Raw genomic sequence first — 10,719 nt, 5'->3', positions numbered from 1 at the left:
AAACATTTTGTAATCCCCCCCCATCCTCACAGTTTATCCCACTTCAAACAGACGCAGTAACTGTTGGGCTTTTGGAGGACTCAAATGTGCGTTTAAATCCTCCGAATTAAAACGGCAACACGTGTTTAGTGTAAGCGTGTGTTTGAAATTCACAGAAAGCTGCTGCCAGTGTGACAAGCAACGCATAGCAAAAAAACCGTATCATTGCCTACAGAAACATGCTTGTAATATGGGGTTGGATTGTTTTTTCCGTTAACCAAAAAAATTCAGCCGGTGTGTATTTTCATCATAGAACAGATATCCTGAAGGGCGGGCGAGCCATAATTACCACATAAAAAAACATAATTAACTGTTAAAAATAATCTGTTGAGGGATTAAGGATGGCAAGAGAGCAGTTTTATGAAATTCGCTTTCTCAGTCTTTTGCATTTTAAAACTAAATCAATTATAAGTAATACTGAAAATAAGTATATTAAGTCTAAATATCTAAAGCACTTGACCTCAGATGTGACAAGTACCAGCAGTATCATGTAGCCCATTGTCAAATTATAAACAATTTTAACTGGAATGTTTCAGATACTTTTATTTAAACGTGACTTTAAAATCACAATTTATAGCCTACTTGGGCCAAATTTGAGCAGTGGACTGTTATCATGGTCACCGGTATTCTATCCAGGGTAGTGATCCTCACTCCTGGTCCTGGAGAGCCGCAGGGTGTGCTGGGGTCCTCACTCCTGGTCCCGGAGAGCCGCAGGGTGTGCTGGGGTCCTCTCTCCTGGTCCTGGAGAGCCGCAGGGTGTGCTGGGGTACTCACTCCTGGTCCCGGAGAGCCGCAGGGTGTGCTGGGGTCCTCACACCTGGTCCTGGAGAGCCGCAGGGTGTGCTGGGGTACTCACTCCTGGTCCCGGAGAGCCGCAGGGTGTGCTGGGGTCCTCACACCTGGTCCTGGAGAGCCGCAGGGTGTGCTGGGGTCCTCACTCCTGGTCCTGGAGAGCCGCAGGGTGTGCTGGGGTCCTCACTCCTGGTCCTGGAGAGCCGCAGGGTGTGCTGGGGTCCTCACTCCTGGTCCTGGAGAGCCGCAAGGTGTGCTGGGGTACTCACTCCTGGTCCTGGAGAGCCGCAGGGTGTGCTGGGGTCCTCACTCCTGGTCCCGGAGAGCCGCAGGGTGTGCTGGGGTCCTCTCTCCTGGTCCTGGAGAGCCGCAGGGTGTGCTGGGGTACTCACTCCTGGTCCCGGAGAGCCGCAGGGTGTGCTTGGGTCCTCACTCCTGGTCCTGGAGAGCCGCAGGGTGTGCTGGGGTACTCACTCCTGGTCCTGGAGAGCCGCAGGGTGTGCTGGGGTCCTCACTCCTGGTCCTGGAGAGCCGCAGGGTGTGCTGGGGTCCCCAGCCCTGGTCCTGGAGAGCCGTAGGGTGTGCTGTTTTTTGTTTTTGCCTTAATATCAGTAACCCAAGAAACCAGGTGAGGTGAGTTAACTGAGTAATTAACTGCTTTAATTGATGAATTAAGTGCTGAGTAACAAGAAAAGCCAACACACCCTGCGGCTCTTCAGCATGTAAAATATAATACAAATAAATACAAAAATAAAATAATACAATGCAACATAAATAATAATAATAATAAAAAACGAATGAATAGGGCAGCATGGATGGTGGAGTGGGTAGCACTGCCGGCTCACAGCAAGGAGGTCCTGGGTTCGAATCCCCGTCGGCAGGGGCCTCTCTGTGCGGAGTTTGCGTGTTCTCCCCGTGTTCGCGTGGGTTTCCTCCGGGTACTCCGGTTTCCTCCCACAGTCCAAAGACGTGCAGGTTAGGCTGATTGGAGAGTTGAAATTGCCAGAGTGTGTGAGTGACTGGTGTGTGTGCCCTGCGATGGACTGGCGACCTGTCCAGGGTGTATTCCTGCCTTTTGCCCAATGTATGCTGGGATAGGCTCCAGCCCCCCTGCGACCCTGCTCAGGATAAGCGGGTTAGGATAATGAATGGATGGATGGATAAACTCATAAATGCTTTGCATAATTTTATGATTTGCAGCTGTTGGACCCTCCCTTAACCCTACATTGCTCCAGGGGAGATTAGATGTCAGTCATTTTGAATAAGTGTCTGATAAGTCAGCTAAATAACAGCCATCGTGACTGTTTTGGGATCCAGTATTAAACAGTCTCTAGACAGCAGTCTCTCTCTTTTTATGTCTGTCCCTATCTATATCTCTTATCAATCTCTCTCTCTCCTCCTCTCTCTTTCTCTCCCCCTCTATCTCTCTCTCTCTCTGTGTGCCAGTAAGATAGAAGGATGTGGTTTGTCATGTTGTGCTGCCCCCACACTGTCTCATCCGCCCACGACACAGAGACCACAGCCAGTTTAATTACTTTTTCAAAGGCAGCAAAACCCAAAAAAAACCCTCCCCACCATCCCCCTCCCCCGCCTCTCTCTCTCCAATATTCATTAGAGAACCTGTAGGAGTATTCTCCTCCCCGCCCACAGCACATTCTGCTCTTTCTTTCTTAATAAGCTTTTCCAATAAAGCGCTCCTGCAATATGAGTAATTAGTGACTCCATTCAAAATGGCTGACAAGTTCTTGAATGTACTTTCTTCATCTCACCGTGGGTTTTATAAAGGTGTTGACTGTTTTATTCTTAAGTTACATTGTACTTTCTCACTCAGTATGGTACAGCGTTTCAGCACTGTACCATTTATTTTTCGGTTATAATTGATTTGTTTTTGTATTTATTTGTCAATTAATATGTTATCTTGCACGCCAGCTGAATTTCCAAGCATTCCTAGTCTTTCCCGTGATGTCCTGATAAAAGTCCCCATGCTTTATTTCAATTGCAGGAAGAGAAGCATACTGAGGCCCAAACCAAGAAGGAGAACCCCCTCAGAGGTAACCAAGGAAACGCGCACAGGTGACCATGCGATTGGAGGAGGCTAGTGGTTCCAAAGTTTCAGTTCCACGCTGTCCTGTGCAAATCATTTTTGAAGAGATGATGTGTACTGTGACTTCTTTTGACAAACCACCCCCCCCCCCCCCCACACTCCAAAAAAAATAATAATTTGGGGCCTTCGTTATTTTCCCACCCACTCTGGAAAAAAAGCATAGGCCTGCAATTAAGGTCACCACGGCAACCGCACAACTCAATACCCGGGTTATTTCAGTGCAGTGAACCACAAAGACAGAGAGTCAAAAGAGACACCGTGACTGTGCATGGGGTGTGTGTCTGTCAGTCTGCACAAACAACACACACACACACACGCACATGCACAAACAACACACACACAAACAACACACACACACACAAACAACGCACACGCACACGCACGCACACACACACACGCACACGCACATGCACAAACAACACACACACGCACACGCACGCACACACACACACACATGCACATGCACAAACAACACACACACACACACACGCACACGCACGCACACACACACACACACAAAATTTCTAAAATTTCCCTCGGGATGAATAAAGTATCTGTCTATCTACAAACAACACACACACACACACACACGCCCATTTACGGCTATGGGAGCTGCTGCATTCCTCGCAGTCTAAACGTGCTGAGGCACCAAACACAGGCACACACACAGGCACCAACACACAGGCACAAACACAGGCACAAACACAGGCACAAGGCGGGAGACTCTGCCTGCAGAGGGAGAGAGGACACGGATTCTCCTAATCGTCCTCTCTCTCTCTCTCTCTCTCTCTCCTATCGCCCCGCCCTCTCTCTCTCCTAATTACCCCGCCCTCTCCTATCGCCCCGCCCTCTCTCTCTCTCCTATCGCCCCGCCCTCTCTCCATCTCCACAGCCTGGGCTCCCCTGACGCTGGGTTACAGAGCTCTGGGCTCCCCTGACGCTGGGTTACAGAGTTCTGGGCTCCCCTGACGCTGGGTTACAGAGCTCTGGGCTCCCCTGACGCTGGGTTACAGAGTTCTGGGCTCCTCTGACGCTGGGTTACAGAGTTCTGGGCTCCCCTGACGCTGGGTTACAGAGCTCTGGGCTCCCTGACGCTGGGTTACAGAGCTCTGGGCTCCCCTGACGCTGGGTTACAGAGTTCTGGGCTCCCCTGATGCTGGGTTACAGAGCTCTGGGCTCCCTGATGCTGGGTTACAGAGCTCTGGGCTCCCCTGATGCTGGGTTACAGAGCTCTGGGCTCCCCTGATGCTGGGTTACAGAGCTCTGGGCTCCCCTGACGCTGGGTTACAGAGCTCTGGGCGCCCTGACGCTGGGTTACAGAGCTCTGGGCTCCCCTGACGCTGGGTTACAGAGCTCTGGGCTCCCCTGACGCTGGGTTACAGAGTTCTGGGCTCCCCTGACGCTGGGTTACAGAGCTCTGGGCTCCCCTGACGCTGGGTTACAGAGTTCTGGGCTCCCTGACGCTGGGTTACAGAGCTCTGGGCTCCCCTGACGCTGGGTTACAGAGTTCTGGGCTCCCCTGATGCTGGGTTACAGAGCTCTGGGCTCCCCTGACGCTGGGTTACAGAGCTCTGGGCTCCCCTGACGCTGGGTTACAGAGCTCTGGGCTCCCCTGACGCTGGGTTACAGAGTTCTGGGCTCCCCTGATGCTGGGTTACAGAGCTCTGGGCTCCCCTGACGCTGGGTTACAGAGCTCTGGGCTCCCTGACGCTGGGTTACAGAGCTCTGGGCTCCCCTGACGCTGGGTTACAGAGTTCTGGGCTCCCCTGACGCTGGGTTACAGAGTTCTGGGTGCGGCCGTGCGGACTGGGGGAGGCTGCGGAGGATCCCCGACTCTGGTGACTCATCGCTCTGCCATTTTAAATCTGGGCCTCCATTAAGAAAACCAGCGTTTCAGGATGAGCCTCTGGGGTTGTTTTCAGCGCTGAGACACTTTTGTTGGGCCTGTGAACAAACACAATCTTGTTTCTAAAAAGCTTTGTTTTCTTCTTTTTTTGGATTGTGTGGCACAGTCTGTAACAGACAAACCCCCCAGCCCTCTACAGCCCTGGGTTTCATTCTGTAGTGAGCCTCTCTACCCAGAACCCTCTCTGCTTTCTCCTGGCTGAATGAAGTAGAACACACACACAAAGGATGGGCTCCTCACACTAAAAACTCTTTCAGTGGATGTCTTGGCTTGTACATGCTGCCAAATGTATTGAGGACCGAGTGCAATCTGCAAAATTGGGTGGCAATAACGTAAAATAACTTTAAATAGTTTGGGAATTGAACTTGCAACTCAGGGCATCGTGGGTTTGACTCCCAGCTGGGGCACAGCGATGGTGCCCTTAAGCTTAAGGTTTGTAACCCAAATATCTACAATAAAATATCCAGCAGAATAATAATAATTTGTTACTTAGCTGACACTTCTATCCAAAGTGATTTTCAGTTGATGATAGTAAGCAGGGGACAATCCCCCCCTGGAGCAATGTGGGGTTAAGGGCCTTGTTCAAGGGCCCAACAGCTGTGTGGATCTTATTGTGGCTACACTGGGGCTTGATCCACCAACCTTCTGGGTCCCAGTCATGTTTATTGACTACTAGGCAACAGACTGCCCCCCAAAAAAGTATTTATACTGAGGGGGTAAAAAGGGATAAGGTTGTGATGAATAAGTATCTCTTGCAAGATCTTTCAGATTCAGGAGGTCTATTGTTGTACTTAGTATAAATAGTATTAAAAAAATGAAACAGTGCAGGCTGTATGAATGGATAGTGTGTCAGTTGAGTCTCTGCCAAATGCCTAAAATGTAAATAAGGCCACGTTCAGAGGCTGCGAGTCGACGGAGAGCGGTTGCTTGTGCTCACTCTCTTCTGGTTTCTTTCTCCTCTTCTCCTCCTCGCCCTCACCTGCAGGCAGTTCTGACAGTGTGACTCACCAGTTCCACTGTACACATGTGGGCTGGATACTGTTAACCCTTGAGCTGAAACGGCACCCGCCGTGTGGCTCAGGGCTTGTGGGGAGGAGGCCGGCGTGACCCAAAATGGCGGCCTGCCCTTTTGCATTCCTTCTCTGTTTGACGCGACATTCTGCACCTGCCCACAGCACTGAAACCGTGGGCTGGGCGCTGTGTACCGTGGGAGGGATTGTTGTTTTTCTAGAGGAGGCCTAATTATGGATCTGAGCAGAACGGTTAGCGTGCTACAGCAAAAGGTCATTCTGCTCCGAGAAGTTCAGCTATTCAAACTATGTTCCTGTTTCTGATCACAATCAGGTCTGAACTATACCGTGCTGAACAAAAAAAAAAGCATCTTTATGACAGTCGATAAAAGCGCTATGCAAATAAAAGCAAAAGTAAAAAATTGAATGAAAAAAAATTATTCTGTTCAGTACAGCGGGCCTATGTACTGTATGTATTTTTACGTTATTTGAATTGTTCACTTTTGCGTACTTAAACTGTAGCTCAGACAATTGGTTTCAAATAATGCAAAGAAAGAGCAAAAAATGCACATCCCATTGATGCTCGTTCTGGCATTGCGATACACGATTCATGACTACGGACTACGTACGTCTTTTTGTTTTTTTCAAATCTTCTTGCAACAGATTCATTCTCAGGAATTCAATCATTGACTGCGGTAGGGCGTATTGTATTTCGCTGAGTGAGGCGCACTACGCTGAAAGGATCTCTACCCCCACGGGAGGTGTAACCCTGACCATTAAAACCTTTCATGATCTGCATTTTTTTTTCCAGAGAGAGGAAGTAGCGTATTTATTTATTTATTTATTTATTTATGCATTTGTTTATGTATTAATGTTGTTTCCATATATGACCGGCCACTATTTTTCAACTGAAAACGTTTCTCATAACATGTGAGTAAACCTTTCCTCTAAAGCTTGCAGGTAATCAGGTAAATTTTGGGGGGGCGCTAGTACAACAGTACACCGTGTCAATAACTTCCTTCTTGCATGAATCATGACACGACCCCGAGCAAATCCCATATCACTGAATCTCTCATATTTCCTGCCAAGGCGACATTGCTGGGAAGGCATAAAAAACCGAATAGTTTTCATGTGAATGTCATCGCCCGAGCCCTTTATCTATTGGCTGACTGCATCTGTCACTCATGCGATGTGCGTCATTTCCGTTGTCAGGTGGTGCTGCTGTGGAAAGATGTGATCGGGGGGTCAGAGAGAGGAGGCTTTTCCTGATTGCTCATTTCAGTAATAATAAAACAACTTCTGAAATTACAAACGACGTTCTCGTTTGGTTGGGAAAACAAAGATCAATGCGCCGCGCTGATTAGAAAGCAGAGAGAATGCCCCTGGTCTAGAAGAGATCGTTTCCCCGGTTGTTTTGGGTCAAGGTAAGTTGTTAAAGAGCTAGCTGGTGGGGCTCCCAGCCGCACCGCCCGTGGACCCGACCAAACTAGCTTGCTAGCAAGCTACTGTACTTTGTTTTCTAATGCCTGTGGGCTTAAAGTGCGGTTACTAAATCTTTTCTATCAGATGCAAAACAGTCAGTGCAGGTCCGTCTATTAGATAATACACACATAAAGTTTTGACGAACGAGCTATTGACTACCACATATGTAGCTAGCCTTGACGCTCGCTTGCATGCTAACAAACTATTAGCTTCGATTTCGAAATTTTACGATTGCGAGTTCAGGAGTCACAAGCAAGCAAGCAATATTCGAGCCACTACTAGTTAGCCACTGGTAACCTAATTCTGCATGAATAGGAGTAGATTGTGGCGTTGATTGTTCTTGTATTTTTTAAATGTAATTTGCAGGTTGCGTCGCTTTATTAAATGTGCAACTGTTCGCATTTGCGAGTAACATCACGCACGAATGCAAACATTTTAATTGTAGCTAGAAGGCAGCTACAGCGCGGTCTCAGCCGGTTCTGGCTATAAATGGCAGGGTCTTGTCTTACGCGTGGGATCAGAAGCGCTTTAGCCGGAGGGGCACACGGAGCAAATGGTGATTGTGCGGAATCGCCCGGCAGCGAAAGTCAACAAAGGACTGGCGTGCTCCGTAACCACTGATTTCGGCTTCCTTTTTTTATTGTCTGCTCTCTGCCTGGTGCGCGTTTCTGACCGTGCTCCTGCCCTGGCGTCGCCAAACCAAACACACTCCGTAGTCCTGCCTACATGTACCGACGCCCCGGTCAGTGCAACATTATGTCCGTTTTTGTGCGTGTTATAACCACGAGTGTGGCTCCCCGTGTGTGCGTCCGATGACCTTGTATGGACCAAGAACGTTCAGATATGCAACTTCGGTGGCTAGCTTTTGCAAGCGCAGCCACGCCGCGTTTTTATAAAATAAATGACCGTATCGACCTAACCTTGACGCCTTGCGGGGTTTTTTTTTTTCTGATTGGACAAACAATCGATTAGGTTCGTGGGGGGATAACGCGTATGAACGCTGCAAGCCATTAAAATGTGATCACTATCTGAATACATATGGGCAGCATTGCCTGCTTAGTGCTTTTACCCTATTCAGAATTCCAGTCAAAGTTTCATTCGGGTTGTGTCATTCTTATCTGCGAATTCAAACATAATTATACTAATACGTCGACGATTAAATGGTACAGTGGACAGTGTTTTTAAGTCTGTCAATGTCTTCTTTCTTTCTTGTTTTGTTCGTCTGTGCCTTGGCTGTCAGGAATGCCTATTTTGGTCTCAGTAGCGTCGTGCCCCACTCAATTCACCTACGCTGTTTCCAAATTAGTCGAGCGAAACCCACGTTTGACAACAATGCGCCCGACGCTTCAGTCTGCAGAAAACCCAACCCGATGTGTCTGCATGACTTCCCTTCCTCCCAGTAACGCTCACCGTGGGCCAAATTTGTAGGCTGCTTTATACTGTGAATGGCAATGAGTTGACAGCAGATTAGACGTGTTTATGTATTGCGTTTATAATATGCATAGCGGTCCTGCCAGTTACGCGTTGGCTACGTTGCAAAACGCGCTTGGAAAAAATGAGTGATAGACAGCTTGCAGACATTAGCAAAGGCGCATTGAACTTATCCTGTTGTGCTGTCAGTGTTGCATATTGTGCAAATGTCCCTTTAACCTGCAGGTCAGCGCATGCGTTAAGTGTGTGTGTGTGTGTGTGTGTGTGTGTGTGTGTGTGAGAGAGAGAAGTGAAATTTTCTACATTCCTGGCTGCGGGGTGGCGTGGTCTATTGGAGAGAGATTAAAACCAGATAGCGGGTGAATCCACAGGCACCTTTAACTGTTGGCCCGGCGCTGTTTTCAAGCTATTTAAAGAGCGCACATTTTCACTGACGAGACGGGGGTGTCTTGGATCGTGTCTTGAGATAAAAATGAATCAGTTACTCGGTGTTCTTCTCCCATCCATTCTGGCTCATCTACGGATAAGATTCCTCTGTCACCGAATTCATTTAGCGGCCAATAGATTTATCTAGCCCTTCTGGCTGGTCTGTCACTTATATTTCAATGGCGCCGTGAGTCATGCAGAAATCGTGCGAGGCATTCATGCATTTTTTTTCTTGCTTACAGGAACATAGTAGCAAAAACACAGCAATGTTTTGCAAATATTGAATTTCTTCTCTCTTTTTTTTTTTGGGTTGAGGTTAAGTGTTCATATTGGTTATGGGACTCATCCATTCGGTGTCTTTGTACCCCGTGTCGTGCTGGCGTAACATTTTCATGCTGGCATTAAAGACTGTGGTTTTGGCGGAAGTCGCTCTTTTGAAAGGCCGCCCAGAATGATCATGGTTAGGCATTGTTCCGGCGTGTTCTCCCCGTTTTGTTTACCGGCCTCTGGCGGGTGAATGGCGTGTACTGGGTGAAAATTCCTCCCTTTGTGCGGTCATTAGTTCCCTGATTTTCCCCGCTGAGGGCGCGAGGCTTGTGTTTTTAGCGGCCTGGCGGGGAGTGGCGCGGTCGCTTTCATTGCTCGCGCGTGAATCAGAGCTCAGAAAGTTAGTTTCCCTGAGTGACGACACGCGCTGGCTGGCGTCTGCCGGTGTTATCTAAAGATCTAATCTGCACGGCTGCTTCTCACACTCAACGCTGACTGAAAGTATGCGTCGCTGATTATTACAATTCATGTATATTTTTTGCGTGTGTACATGTACACGGCCATATGTGTGCATGCATGTACGTTTGTGTACATGCATGGTTCCGTGTACATGTGTGCTCTATAGTTAATTTGTGGGGGTGATGTTATTGAGGGGTCGGAGGTCATGAGGTGCTGCCCAGCGCTAAATGATAAATGCTTGGCACTTATACACCGCCTTTATCCAAAGCGCTGTACAATTGCTTCTCATTCACTCACACACTCGCACACCAACGGCGATTGGCTGTCATGCAAGGCACCAGCCAGCTCGTCAGGAGCGTTTAGGGGCTTAGGTGTCTTCCTCACACCCAGGGCGGGAATCGAACCGGCGACCCAGACGACTGCTCTTACCGCCTGAGCCAACGTGACCCCGTGAAAGGTTGTAACTGCTCTTAATACGACTGGACCTGTCTTATCTGATGGGCTGTCAACAGGGTTCCCACAGACCCCGTGTCCGTTCTGCCCGCTCCCCCTGTGTTCCCTGCGCTGTTGCCTCCTTCCTGGGGTCAGAGACGCTCCGTTGAGCGCGTACGGTCAGAGGTCAGAGGTCAGAGGTCAGATCTGCTCCAGCCGTGTCCCTCCATGTTCCTGGGCCTTACTCAGAAACCGCCCGAGACGCTTTTCCTGGAAGTGTTCCAGTGATCGTATTTTAATCCATTACCCGTTCTCTCGCTCTCTCGCTCTCTCTCTCTCTCTCTCTCTCTCTCTCTCTCTCTCTCTCTCTC

At 48.9% G+C, this 10,719-nt stretch overlaps 1 protein-coding gene across 1 annotated transcript in view; it reads left to right on the top strand.

The window, feature by feature from the left end:
- The first annotated feature begins 7,054 nt into the window (after positions 1-7,054).
- The window catches only part of stk40 (serine/threonine kinase 40), a 19,877-nt gene continuing 16,212 nt past the window's right edge, over positions 7,055-10,719 (top strand). Inside the window, 1 exon segment of the mRNA XM_061248254.1 lies at positions 7,055-7,275. The gene's annotated coding sequence lies outside the window, so the exon portion shown is untranslated.

Source organism: Conger conger, chromosome 1, assembly GCF_963514075.1.
Source record: "Conger conger chromosome 1, fConCon1.1, whole genome shotgun sequence".
NCBI lineage: Eukaryota > Metazoa > Chordata > Actinopteri > Anguilliformes > Congridae > Conger > Conger conger.
This window is presented reverse-complemented; position numbering and strand designations above follow the sequence as displayed.